This window comes from Hemiscyllium ocellatum, chromosome 21, assembly GCF_020745735.1.
Source record: "Hemiscyllium ocellatum isolate sHemOce1 chromosome 21, sHemOce1.pat.X.cur, whole genome shotgun sequence".
NCBI classification, from domain to species: Eukaryota; Metazoa; Chordata; class Chondrichthyes; order Orectolobiformes; family Hemiscylliidae; genus Hemiscyllium; species Hemiscyllium ocellatum.
This window is the reverse complement of record NC_083421.1, coordinates 26643817-26659046: the sequence shown is the minus strand read 5'-3', so window position 1 is coordinate 26659046 and position 15230 is coordinate 26643817.

Sequence of the window (15230 nt, the reverse complement as noted above, 5' to 3'; positions counted from 1 at the left end):
CTCATTGAATCTACACCAACCCTCCAAAGAAGCCCCCCCCCCCACCCCACCACATCCCCATAACTCCACAATTTCCTCTGTTAACTCACCTAAGCTGCGCATCTTTGGACTGTGGGAGAAAACCAGAGCACCCAGAGGAAACCCACACAGACACAGGGAGAAAGTGCAAACTCCACACAGTCATCCAAGACTGGAATCAAACCTGGGTCCCAGTGCTGTGAAGCAGAAGTGCTAACCACTGAGCCACCATGTCACCATATTAAAATTCAACAGCTTTGCATAAATAAAATATGACTCAAAGCATGTGAGGGATCATTGGAGGAAAGTTTGAGTGTGCCTGAACGTCTACATCCCAAGTTTTCCCATAATGTTAATTCTTTCTGCTCTTTTTGCACACAAAACTATCTGAAAGAAATATCTTTGTTGCACACAATGTGAGGAAGTTTCAACCCTCCCTCCCATCATGCAATTGGAAGAAGAAGGTCAGAGACTGAAAAAATATCCACGTCCATTTGAACGTCAGTGGCTCTCAGGGTGTTCCAGTCACTGGTTATGGAAGGTGATTAGGGAGTTTTTTCTTTACATGGAACCCCTAGCCTTGATACCTAATGATAATGTTGGTCAGCTAGATTTCCCTGGAAGTTAAAGGGGATGGTGGGAATGGAGAGGACACTCATCCAGCTGCTATTACTTTTTGAAGCAGGGCTTGGGAGCCAAGAGAAACAGAAGTGCTAACCCCTATCACTCTGACAATTCCTCTGCCAATAACCCCCTGATAAATCCAGAATTACTGCTGCTATCCCTTATTGCTATGGCCATAACAAGCCCCCAAACCAGCTCCATCAAACAAGAGATGATCTTCAATAAAGACCATAAACATGATAATGGGGTCCTGCCAGTACATGTAGCAGGAGCCCCACAATTTAGTCATACAACAGAGAATAAGACTGAATATAAAATCACCTCCATCAGGCCAGGATTTACTCACATGGAGATAGCAATGGAAATGTGAAACTTGATGCTATATGGAGTGGTTGGACGGAGAACACTGGGGCCTTAAAGGCTTTGTACATACCTGAGAGTGAAGGCTGTGTATTCTCCATGCCATAGAATCCCTACAGCACCAAAAGAAGCCATTCAGCTCATCGAGTCTGCACCAATCCTCCGAAGGAGCACCCCACCTCCCCACAATCCCACAATTCCCTTGGCTAATTCACCTAACCCACATAGAGTCATACAACATGGAAACAGATCCTTCAGTCTAACCAGTCCATGCCGACGATAATCTCAACTAAGCTAGTCCTACCTACCTGCACTTGGCCCATATCCCTCCAAACATTTCTAATTCATGTATTTCTCTAAATGCCTTTTAAATGTTGCAATTGTACCCACAACCATCAGTTCCCCTGAAAGTTCATTAAACACATGCACCACTCTCTGAGTTAAAAAGTTGCCCCTCAAGTCTTTTTTAAATCTTTCTCATGTTACCTTTAAAATATGCCTCCTAGACTTGAAATTTCCCACCGTAGGGAAAGACACCTGTCATTCGCATTACTTTTATCCCGCATGATTTTATAAACTTCTATAAGGTCACCCCTCAACCTCCTATGTTCCAGTGAAAAAAGCTCCAGTCTGCCCAGTCTTTCTTATAACTCAAGTGTCCCATTCCCAGCCACATCCTGGTAAATCACTTACATTTAAATTTTTTGCATTTCCATGTGTCCTTCCTGCAAATGTACTTTCCCACTCACTCCCCAACTCATCGTAATTATCAGCCGAATGGGGCAGGGAGCAAATTGCACTCTCAGAATGTTAATTCATTCTAAACATTTGCCAAAACATTCAATACCCATAATCTGTGATGCAGGTGCCGTACTGCTGCATGCTTGACAGAGATAACGCAGGGACTGTAGCCACATGGGTAATGAATGCACTCTCTGCAGTCACAATGGCAATAAATGCAGCCGTATATTACATCAAGGTAAATCTTTAAGCTAAGGAACCTTTTATTTCTTCCGACAGATCAACTCATGCATCTGATCTCTCAACATATCTGTTAGTTCCTCTCTAACGCTGCAAAAATGCACATCACTGTTTCCAGTACTATCTACTCAATTGCTGTCACTGTTAATTTATGCAGAAGATATTTTAAGAGACAGTGAAATGAAAGGCCATTAAGCAAAACATGTCAAACTGAAGGATGAACAACTGCATCACCATTGTCATTATTATTGGTTTATCAAGACAACATTGGTAATTGATGGTTAAAAAGCTCAACGTACAGAATCTGACATTTATTTGTCTTGGGTAAAGATTATTTATTTCCCTCCTTGCCATCTCAAGCATGATGTTATTTTCCTTTAGCATTTGACCAACAGTCATAACGTCCGACTCGCAATTTTTGCTTTGTGTGTGTATGAACAGTTGTGGGCAAATGATCTTATCATGTGTCAAGTTGCCATTATCTAACAGCTGCTAATGTTCGGAAGCTTCTTTCGCAATGTCAGCCCCAACCTCGGATTAGACAATGCAATATAATTGAACGCGCCAATAATGCCTCGTTAAGTTTAAGAAATAGAGATCAGGCAGCTGCTACCAGCCTGTCTCAGACACTGGCAGCTCTCTCAAACGTTTAGTCCCACAAGACTATGAATGTGAAACTTTCCAACAGATACTAATTACCTGGCATCAAGGAACTCGGACTCTGTGAGCCTTTCCTGGACGTGGCTAATCTGAGCCAGTAAGTGGTGAATGGGGGATGAAATCATTCTCAATGAATTCAAAATGCATTCAGGACTTCAGGACCCATTTTATATGCTTCCTTTAGCAATGAAGACAGCAAGCAATTAAGTAGACCATGGCTTATCAGTAAATCAGGCAGTGCAGAGTCAGAGACAGAGTGGCTTTTATTTTTCATTTCTAACATATACAGCTGATACAGTCAAAATGAGACAGCTTTCCTCCAGCACCGGGAGTTCTCCGTGGACAGCATAAACTATACAATCGTACATGGCATAAAGTGAAAAACACGCAAGTTGCAGTGTAACAGAAAAATGATGAATATTGACATTTTTCTACCAGCAATACGAAAGAAGTTCAAATGGAAAAGAGTCCGAATATACTGTGTTAAGGAGCCTGATGGCTTGGGAGAAGGAGCTGTTGCACAGTCTGGCCGTGAGAGACCGAATGCTCTGGTATCTTCTGCCAGATGGCAGGAGGGAGAAGAGTTTGAGTGAGGGGTGTGTGGGGTCTTCTACAATGCTCTTAGATGTTTAGATGCAGCGTGTGCAGTCAAGGTCTGTAATGGAGGGGAGAGAAACCCCAATGATCTTCTCCGCTGGCCTCACTATCCGTTGTAAGGCCTTACGATCTGAGATAATGCAATTTCCGAACCAGACAGTGTTGCAGCAGCTCAGGGTACTCTCAATGAATACTCTGTAGAATGTAGAATTACTGCTCGTAATTATTAAAATCCATGCTGTCAGCACTGTAACCGAAACCCCCTTGAATGGAATCCTCAGAGCACAAGGGTTTGTTCACAAAAAGTAAAAGATATTTGCCCAATTGGCTTAAAAATGTGGAGAAGGACTTTTCTGATCACAGGAACCTTGTCTTAAATCTTTTCCCTCCAAATTTGAAAGCCAGCCTCAGGAATGGCACCATGAAATGATCATCGCCATAGGAAATGACCTCACCATAGGAAATGACATCACCAACCCAAGGAAACCCAAACATAGAAATAGAAAGCAGAAAACACCGGAAGTGCTTCATCCAGAGGCTCGCTGAAGATGTTACTTAGTATGGTGATGAAACATCTGAAAATGAACCTTCTAGCTCAGTGAGCAAACCTACATCCAGAACCTCAACCTGAGCTACAAATCTTCTCAAAGTTTGCTAATTGTCACCATTGTCATAAGAGTCCACCTGTTTTCAAAAAGCAAAAGAACTGCAGATGCTATAAATCAGAAACAAAAACAGACGTTGCTGGAAAAGCTCAGCAGGTCTGGCAGCATCTGTGGAGAGAAATCAGAGTTAACGTTTCAGTTCCGGATTCTGCCAGACCTGCTGAGCTTTTCCAGCAACTTCTGCTTTTGCACCTGATTTTTTAACTGGGTAAACACTACCAAGACCATCTGCCTTCTCTCTCAGATATTTAGAAATGCAAGCACCACATTAACTTTGCTTCATTCTTTCATGGGATGTGAGCATCACTGGCATTTGATGTCTGTTCCTAACAGCCCTTGAACTCAGTGGCTTTCCAGATCATTTCAGCAGGCATTGCTCTTGGTCTGTAATCACTTGTAGGCCAGACCAGGAAGAATGGCAGATTTCCTTCCTACTGATGGCTCATCAGTACATCAGGCAGAGTAGAATCAGAGACCGAGTAGCTTTTATTTGTCATTTCTACCAAATACAGCTGATACAGTCAAAATGAGACAGTTTTCCTCCAGCACCAAGGGTCCTCTGTGGACAGCACAAACTACACAATTGTACACGGCATAAAGTGCATAGGCGCAAAACTTCCTGAAAAGATGCTTAAAACGGCAGGTGGATTTGTATGCTAGTGTTGACAATTGATGCCAATCTAGCTTTCAAACCCAGAGGGAAAAAATTAAATGAGAAGATTCCTGTGACCAATTTCTGAAAAACAAATTTTCAGCATTTTGTGGCAACCCATGATATTTAACTCAGTTACCTCTCCAAAATTCCAAAATATGTTAATTATATAGGACTATTTAGGGCTAGGTCAAAATCAACTCTTGCTTTTCATTGGGATAATTGGAAAGAACGCAGACACTCACCCCCAATCCGCTCCATCAATGTGAAGGCAGGACTTTGTCTCCACAAGGTTGTGGGGTGGTCACTCGTATTAATAATGCCATGGACAGATACATCCACCGCAGATAAATTGACATCAGAGAATCCCAACAATATGGAAACAGACCATTCGGCCCATGGAGTTTACACCAAACCACTGAACAGCATCTCACCCAGACCCACCCCTCTATGCTATCCCTGTAACCCCGCATTTCCCATGGCTAATGCACCTAGTCTGCTCGTCCCTGGACACTGTGAATGGTTTAGCATGGCCAATCCACCTGACCTGCACATCGTTGGACTGTAGGAGGAAACTAGAACACCTGGAGGAAACCCCTGCAGACATGGGGAGAATGTGCATACTCCACACTGACTGTCCCACAAGAGTGGAGTAGAACCCAGGTCCCTACTGCTGTGAGGCAGCAATGCTATCCACTGAGCCATCATGTCACCCTATATGTACAAGGTCAAGGCCAATACCATTTACGAGGGGAAATGAAGAAATTCCTTGTTTACAATGAGGGAAGAGAGAAAATGTCCATTCACTACCATGTCAGCCAAAATCCAATTAAATAGATGTGAGAAAGACAAAGGTCAGTGATTGGATTTCTGGAGGTAAAAGTTACAAACATCATCTCAGTAGCTGAAGTCATAATAAATAATTCTAAGAAGAAAAAAATAACCATTCCAGATCAATCCTCATATGAAGATGTGTAGCTGGATTACAGCTATAATTTCTACCATGCACATTAGACTCAAGTCAAGGCTGGGAGATGGTCTCCAAAGGGAAGACTTAACTTTGGAACACCTCTGACATCCAAGGAATTTCCCTGGACAGTTATAATACTCATGTGGAGGACCCAATATTTAGTATTTTTTAAATGTTTTTGGAAAAGGTAAAATTTGCAAATTTAAATCCGGGTTCATTTATAAGTGGGAGAAAGTGAGGACTCCAGATGCTGGAGATCAGAGTCGAGAGTGTGGTGCTGGAAAAGCACAGCAGGTCAGGCAGCATCTGAGGAGCAGGAAAATCGACGTTTCGGACATAAGCTCTTCATCAGGGGCTAATAAAAGGCCTATGCCCAAAACATCGATTCTCTTGCTTCTCGGATGCTGCCCTTACTCCTGGATTACTCCTGATGCTACAAGCTAGTGAGGGTAGGAATAGGAGGATAGAGCAGATGAATGCATGGTTGAGGAGCTGATGTATGGGAGAAGGATTCATTTTGTGATTCATTGGAATCTTCTTATGACCTGTACAAAAAGGACAGATTGCACCTGAATTGGAAGGGGATTAATATACTGGCAGGGAGATTCGTTATAGCTGCTCAAGAGGATTTAAGCTAGTAAGGTGGAGGGGGTGGGAACTTAAAAATGTGTTGCTGGAAAAGCGCAGCAGGTCAGGCAGCATCAAAGGAGAAGGAGAATCGACGTTTCGGGCATAGCCCTTCTTCAGGAATGAGGAGGGTGTGCCAAGCAGGCTAAGATAAAAGGTAGGGAGGAGGGACTTGGGGAAGGGGTGTTGGGAATGCGATGGTTGGAAGGAGGTTAAGGTGAAGGTGATAGGCTGGAGAGGGGGTGGGGGTAGAGAGGTCGGGAAGAAGATTGCAGGTCAAGAAGGCGGTGCTGAGTCTGAGCGTTGGGACTGAGAAAAGGTGGGGGGATGGGAAATAAGGAAGCCGGAGAAATCTGCATTCATCCCTTGTGGTTGGAGAGTTCCTAGGAGAAGATGAATTGCTTCTCCTCCAGGTGTCGTGTTGCCATAGGGTGACGATGGAGGAGGCCAAGGACCTGCATGTCCTTGGTGGAGTGGGAGGGGGAGTTAAAGTGTTCAGCCACGGGGCAGTTGGGTTGGTTGGTCCGGGTGTCCCAGTGGTATTCCCTGAAACGCTCCGCAAATAGGCAGCCTGTCTCCCCAATGTATAGCAGGCTACTTCGGGTGCAGCGGATGCAGTAAATGATGCGTGTGGAGGTGCAGGTGAATTTCTGATGAATATTGAAGGATCCCTTGGGACCTTGGAGGGAAGTAAGGGGGGAGGTGTGGGTGCAATTTTGCATTTTTTTGCGGTTGCAGGGAAAGGTGCCGGGAGTGGAGGTTGGGTTGGTGGGGGGTGTGGATCTGGCAAGGGAGTCGCGGAGGGAGTGGTCTTTCCGGAACGATGATAGGTGTGGGGAGGGAAATACATCCTTGATGGTGGGGTCCGTTTGGAGGTGCGGAAATGACGAAGGATGATCCGATGTATCTGGAGGTTGGTAGGGTGGTAGGTGAGGACCAGTGGGGTTCTGTCCTGGTGGCGATTGGAGGGGCGGGGTTCAAGGGTGGAGGAACGGGAAGTGGAGAAGATGCGGTGGAGAGTATCGTCAACCATGTCTGAGGGGAAATTGGAGAAGGAGGCCATCTGCGTTGTTCGGTATTGGAATTGGTCCTCCTGGGAACAGATGCTGTGAAGGCAAAGGAATTGGGAATATGGGATGGAATTTTTACAGGGGGCAGGGTGGGAGGAAGTGTAGTCTAGGTAGCTGTGGAGTCGGTTGGTTTGTAGTAAATGTCCGTGTTGATTTGGTCACCCGAGATAGAAATGGAAAGGTCTAGGAAAGGGAGGGAGGAGTCTGAGACGGTCCAGGTAAATTTGAGGTCGGGGTGGAAGGTGTTGGTAAAGTGGATGAACTGTTCAACCTCCTCGTGGGAGCACGAGGTAGCGTCGATACAATCATCAATGTAGCGGAGGAAAAGGTGGGGGGTGGTGCCTGTGTAGCTGCGGAAGATGGACTGTTCCACATATCCATCAAAGAGGCAGGCATAGCCAGGGCCCATGTGGGTACCCATGGCTACTCCTTTGGTTTGGAGGAAGTGGGAGGATTGGAAGGAGAAGTTGTTAAGAGTGAGGACCAGTTCAGTCAGTAGAAGGAGAGTGTCGTGGAAGGGTACTGGTTGGTTTGGCGGGAATGGAAGAAGCGGAGGTCTTTGAGGTCTTCCTGATGGAGGATGGAGGTGTATAGGGACTGGATGTCCATGGTGAAGATAAGGCGCTGGGGGCTGGGGAAGTGAAAATCATGGAGTAGGTGGAGGGCGTGGGTTGTGTCCCGAACGTATGTGGGGAGTTCTTGGACTAAGGGGGACAGGACCGCGTCAAGGAGAGGGTGGGACCCAAAGAGACAGTGGGGAAAGAGATCAATCTGTGACTGGTACAGTTGAGAAAAAAAGTGAGTCGAACAGTCAGGGCAGGCAAGGACAAAGCAGAGAACAAGGTAAGACTGATAAATTAAACTGCATTTATTTCAGTGCAAGGGGTCTAATAGGGAAGGCAGATGAACTCACGGTGTGGTTAGGAACATGGGTCTGGGATATCATAGCAATTACAGAAATGAGGCTCAGGGATGGGCAGGACTGGCAGCTTAATGTTCCAGGACACAAATGCTACAGGAAGGACAGAAAGGGAGGCAAGAGAGCAGGAGAAGTGGCATTTTTGATAAGGGATAGCATTGCAGCTGTACTTAGGGAAGATATTTCCGGACATACATCCAGGGAAGTTATTCGGGTGGAACTGAGAAATAAAATGATCACCTTATTGGGATTGTATTGTAGACCACCTAATAGTCAGAGGGAAATTGTGAAACAAATTTGTAAGGAGATATCAGTTATCTGTAAGAATAATAGGATGGTTATGGTAGGGGATTTTAACTTTCCAAACATAGACCGAGATTGCCATAGTGTTACGGATTTAGATGGGGAGGAATTTGTTAAGTGTGTACAAGAAAATTTTCTGATTCAGTATATGGATGTACCTACTAGAGAAGGTGCAAAACTTGACCAATTCTTGGGAAATAAGGTAGGGCAGGTGACTGAGGTGTCAGTAGAGGAGCACTTTGAGGCCAGCGATCATAACTTAATTAGTTGAAAAAAATAGTGATTGAAAAGGATAGCCTGGATCTAAAAGTTGAAGTTCTAAATTAGAGAAAGGCTAATTTTGACGGTTTTAGGCAAGAACTTTCTAAAGCTGATTGGGGGCAGATGTGAGCATAAAAGGACGGCTGGAAAATGGGAAGCCTTCAGAAATGAGATAACGAGAGTCCAGAGACAGTATATTCCTGTCAGGGTGAAAGGAAAGGCTGGTAGGGGTAGGGAATGCTGAATGATTAGAGAAATTGAGGTTTTGGTTAAGAAAAAGAAGGAAGCAGATGTAAGGTATAGACAGGAGAGATCGAGTGAATCCTTAGAAGAGTACAAGGGGTGGCATGGTGGCTCAGTGGTTTGCACTGTTGCCTCACAGATTCGATTCTAGTCTCAGGCGACTGTCTGTGTGGAGTTTGCACATTCTCCCCATGTCTGTGCGGGCTTTCTCCGCGTGCTCTGGTTTCCTCCCACAGTCCAAAAGATGTGCAGGTCAGGTGAATTGGCCATGTTAAATTGCCCATAATATTAGGTGCGTTAGTCAGAGGGAAATGGGTCTGGGTGGGTTACTCTTCAGAGGGATGATGTGGACCGTTTGGGCCGAAGGGCCTGTTTCCACACTGTAGGGAATCTAATCTAATCTAGTCTAAAAAAGGCAGTAGGAGTATACTTATGAAGAAAATCAGGAGAGCAAAAAAGGGACATGAGATAGCTTTGGCAAATGCAGTTAAGGAGAATCCAAAGAGTTTTTACAAATACATTAAGGACAAAACGGTAACTCAGGAGAGCAAAGGCCCCCTCAACGATCAGCAAGACAGCCTATATGTGGAGCCACAGGAGATGGGGGAGATACTAAACAAGCATGAGTGCTTACAGTGGAAAAGGACATGGAAAACATAGAATGAAGGGAAATAGATGGTGACATCTTGAAAAATGTCCATATCACAGAGGAGGAAGTGTTGGATGTCCTGAAATGCATAAAAATGGATAAATCCCTGGATCTGATCAGGTGTACCCTAGAACTCAAGAAGCTAGAGAAGTGATTGCTGGGCCTCTTGCTGAGATATTAGTATCATCAATAGTCACAGGCGAGGTGCTGGAAGACTGGAGGTTGGCTAACGTGGTGCCACTGTTTAAGAAGGGTAGTAAAAACAAGCCAGGGAACTATAGACCGGTGAGCTTGACATCGGTGGTGGGCAATTTGTTGGAGAGAATCCTGAGGGACAGGATATACGTGTATTTGGAAAGGCAAGGACTGATTCGAAATGGTCAACATGGCTTTGTGCGTGGGAAATCATGTCTCACAAACTTGGTTGAGTTTTTTTAAAGAAGTAACAAAGAGGATTTATGAGGGCAAAGCGGTATATGTGATCATCCGTAAGGCGTTCGACAAGGTTCCCCATGGGAGACTGGTTATCAAGGTTAGATCTCCTGGAATACAGGGAGAACTCGTCATTTGGATACAGAACTGGCTCAAAGGTAGAAGACAGAGAGTGGTGGTGGAGGGTTGTTTCTCAGACTGGAGGCCTGTGACCAGTGGAGTGCCACAAGGATCGGTGCTGGGTATACTACTTTTTGTCTTTATATCAATGATTTGGATGTGAGCATAAGAGGTGTAGTTAGTAAGTTTGCAGATGACATCAAAATTGGAGGTATAGTGGACAGCTAAGAGGGTTACCTCAGATTACAATGGGACCTTGATCAGGTGGGTGAATGGGCAAGAGTGACAGATGGAGTTTAATTTAGATAAATGTGAGGTGCTGCATTTTGGGAAAGCAAATCTTAGCAAGCCTTATACACTTAATGGTAAGGTCCTAAGGAGTGTTGCTGAACAAAGAGACCTTGGAGCACAGGTTCATAGATCTTTGAAAGTAGTCACAGGTAGATAGGATAGTGAAGAAAACATTTGGTATGCTTTCCTTTATTGGTTAGAGTATTGAGTACAGCACTTGGGAGGTCATGTTGTGACTGTACAGGACATTGGTTAGGCCACTTTTGGAATATTGGGTGCAATTCTGGTCTCCTTCCTATCGGAAGGATGTTGTGAAACTTGAAAGGGTTCAGAAAAGATTACAAGGATGTTGCCAGGGTTGGAGAGTTTGAGGGAAGAGGTTGAATAAGCTGGGGCTGTTTTCCCTGGAGCATCGGAGGGGTGACCTTACAAAGGTTTATAAAATCATGAGGGGTATGGATAGGATAAATAGACAAAGTCTTTCCCCTGGGGTGGGGGAGTGAAGAACTAGAGGGCATAGGTTTTGGGTGAGAGGAGAAATATATAAACGAGACCTAAAGGACAACTTTTTCACACAGAGGGTGATATATATTTGGAATGAGCTGCCAGTGGAAGTGCTTGAGGCTGGTACAGTTGCAACATTTAAGAGGCATTTGGATGGGTATATGAATAGGAAGAGGTTGGAGGGATGTGGGCCGGGTGCTGGCAGGTGGGACTAGATTGGGTTGGGATATCTGGTTGGCATGGACAGGTTGGACCGAAGGGTCTGTTTCCGTGCTGTACATCTCTATGACTCTATGACTGTATATCGTTCTTCTAATTCTGGCCTTCTGAGCATCCCAATTTTAATTGTTTTGTGTAGCTCCTACTTTCAGTTGCTGTACATGCTGGATTACTCTCACTACACATCCTCCTCTCTTCCCCCACTGTCTTTTTTTAAGATGCGCCTTAAAATCTACCTGTTTTGAGGAAGGTTTTGATCAGCTGACCTAATACCTCCTTATTTGTCTCAGTGTCAGATTTTGTTGTATATCACCCTTATGAAGCATCTTACAATGTGTAAATTTGTTAAGATGTAATATAAATATGAGTTGTTGTTGGTTACTGTTCACCTCAATATGTTCAGTCATCTACTGCCTTTAGGCTCTTTGCAAGAATTGGGTCTTACCTGCACATTCAATTCCAATATGTGAATGATAGCACTACAGGGCAAAAAGGAAGGATCAGCATTATGTAGTATCATGGTTAGCAGAAAGCAAGCAGCAAGGACATTGTACAAGTTAATTGAGCTGCCCGGAAATCTCAGATGGCTTGTTATTGTTTGCAAACTCCGAGACTTGATCATAGCCTTGTATTCACTTCCTTCCTATGATTACCTCGATCATTTATTTTATAGAATCATAGAATCCCTGCAGTTTGAAAGCAGGTCATTCAGACCATTGTGTCCACACCAACCCTCTGAACAGCATCCCACCCAGACTCACCCCCACCCCTACCCTATCCCTGTTTCCCTGGGGATTGGCTAATTCACCTAGCCTACACATCCCTGGACATGAGGGGCAATTGAGTAAGGCCAATGCACCCAACCTGCACATTTCTGAACCCATTATGGTCCTATTAAAATGAAGAATGTTAACAATTTTGGAATTACAATGATGAAAGGTTGAGGAGGATTTTGCAATGTCACAAATAGCGAATGATGTGGTCCTATGATCTATCTTAGAATCATATTATACAGAAATAATTTTGTAATTGTAAAACAAAGTTTCAGAATCATTAATAATCTGATTAATATCCCACAATATTCATTGCTTCTCCATAATTCCAGATCTGTTCTTCGATTTATAACTTTGAAATGGATTTATTCAAGACGGACATATTCTCCACTGACAGAGTGAGTGAAACACTTACATGTTACAGGAAGGAAGAACAAAGAATGAGAGGAGATCTAATTATAATATCTAATAAAAGCTGCTCAAGGAGATTGGCCAATTAGATGTAGAGAAGATGTTTCCCCTTCTGAAGAAATCTCAAAAGATAATTATAGCTTTAAGCAAAGACGTGTCAGCAGACTTAAAACAGAGATGAGGTTCTTGAGGTTGTACAGAACATTAGTGAGGACTCTCCTGGAGTATTGTGTCCAGTTCTGGTCACCCTGTTCTAGAAAGGATATTTTTAAGCTAGATAGGGTTCAGAAGAGACTTAACAGGATTTTGCTAGCAATGGAGGGTTTGAGCTATGTTGAGAGGATAGATAGACTGGGATGTTTTTCACTGATGTCTAGGAGGTTGAGAGGTGACCTTATGGAGGTCTATAAAATCAAGAGGGGTATAGATAAGGTGAATGGCAAGTGTCTTTTCCCTAGAGTGGAAGGTTTCAAGATTAGGGGGTATATTTTTAAGGTGAGCGGAGGAAAATTTAAGAATGACATGAGGAGCAACAATTTTGCTCAGAACGTGGTTCATGTGTGGAATGAACTCCCAGAGGATGTGGTGGATGTGAGTACAGTTACAATGTTTAAAAGGCATTTAGATATGTACATGAATAAGGAATGTTTGGAGGGAGATGAGCCAAGCACAGGTAGGTGGGTTAGCCTGGGAAACTTGATCGGCATGAACTGGTTGGACCGAAGGGCCTGTTTCCATGCTGTTTGACTCTATATGAGGAAGAATTCATTTTCTCAAAGGATCACAAATCTATGGAATTCACTACCCCAGGAAGCAATGAATGCCAAGACATTGAATGATTTTTAGGAGGAGATAGACAAATGTTTAATTAGTAGCGGGTTAAGGAGTTATGGAGAGTGGGCAGGAAAGTAGAGCTGAGGCCAAGATGAGATTAACTATGATTGTATTAAATGGTGGAGCAGGCTAGAGGGGCTGAATTACTATTCCTACTCCTAGCTCTTACATTGTTGTCAATTTGCGTTTACATTGTGCCTTTCATGGTATCAGGATGTGCCAAAGTAGATTTAAAGTTATGTCACATTGCAATGATGGAAATATCTCAGACAATGTACACAGAGCAAATTATCACAAATAGCAGGGTGGTAATGAGCAGATAATCTGTCTTCGAGATGTTAATTGAGAAATGTACATCGATCCTGGACAATCAAGTGGACTACACTTATATCCATCTTACAGGACTGGTGGGGACCCAGTTTAATGTCTGCTCGAATTGAGTGACGGCGGATTAGTGACTTTGTTCATTTTGCATGTTCATAGCATCACAGTCTACGATGTCCTTTGAGGACAGAACAGATTCCACACCAGTACACCAAGTAATTAGCTTGGCTTGACAACGAAACAGCAGATACATAGATGTTACACAAGTGATAGTGCAGCCTCATTATCCATCGGCAAGTGTGACAGGCCCAAAAGTGCACATCTGTCAATGTCACACTTGTCAAGTTAGCGACTTAATGAATGAGTGCAAGTTAAGAATCAATGACAGAAATAAGCTAATTAAATAGCCAAACAGATAAATCAGGAGCAGTCCTTTTAAAAAGATTTACACAGTGTAAATTGGATACCCTGCATTGAAATATCACTTTTTATTTCAGTCTCATCAATTGCAAATCGTGTATTCAAGTATACCCTTCCAGTCCCTGCACGCCCATTTGATTATGCAGATCAAATGCAGGTTAATTATTCTACAGCTGTCACATTTGATCATCTTTCTCAATCTTTTGTACTGAAATGTGTAAATGGAAATGACATACTGGCATGTAGCAGTGCCATGGGAGATGAATCAAAATGCTCATCTGGTTGAAAGAGTGGAAAATATTTTCCTCAAGAGGCCTTAGAAATGCTCTGAGAAGTCCAAGAATTTAGAGCACCATGTGATTAGCATAACTCATCACAAGGAAAATGCCAAGAGTTTAACCTTTAGGAAAGCAGCAATACTGCTCTGTGTTAATGAAGACAATGATGAAATGCTATTCCCAGTATCCCTCATACTTCGTGCATTGCCCTTTCCCTGGAATTCAGCAAGCAATGATACCAATGGAGTGTTCTGTCATTCTGCTGAATAAAAAGGATGGCTCTTTCTACATGTATTCTGGGGCTGCTGCCTTTGTCGCATTGAAAAGGTTTGCATGAAATCTAATGTTTTGACCTTCGCTTAATGTGAAAATGAATAATGTATCCTCACTGAAAGAAGGAAGCTATCTATTTTTTTTTCACTTTCCTAATTTCTATCATTGAGGACAGTCTTTAGTTTGCATGATTTGATTTTGGAGAAGACATCCTACCACCAAGTCATCTCACTGTGATGGAATCAAGTCACTAACAGGGAGTGGATTAAATGTTCATTCAATTCCCAGTTATACTGTCAGAGAGTCCTAGTGATGTACAGCATGGAAACAAATGCTTCTGTCCAACTTATTGATGCCAATCAGATATCCTAAACTAATCTAGTCCTATTTGCCAGCACCCAGGCCATATCCCTCTAAACCCTTCCTATTCATATACCCATCCAGATACCTTTTAAATGTTGTAATTGTACCAGCTTCCACCACTTCCTCTGGCAGCTCATTCCATACATGCACCACCTTCTGCATGAAAATGTTATCCCTCACCTCTGACCTCTCAGCTTAAACCTCTGACTCTAGTTTTGGATTCCCCTACCTCAGGGAAAAGATCTTGGCTAATCCCCCTATCCATGCACCTCATGATTTAATAAACCTCTATAAGGTCACCCCTCAGCCTCTGCTGCTCCAGGGAAAACAGCCCCAGCCTATTCAGCCTCTTCTTATGGCTCAAACGCTCCAGTCCTGACAACATTCTT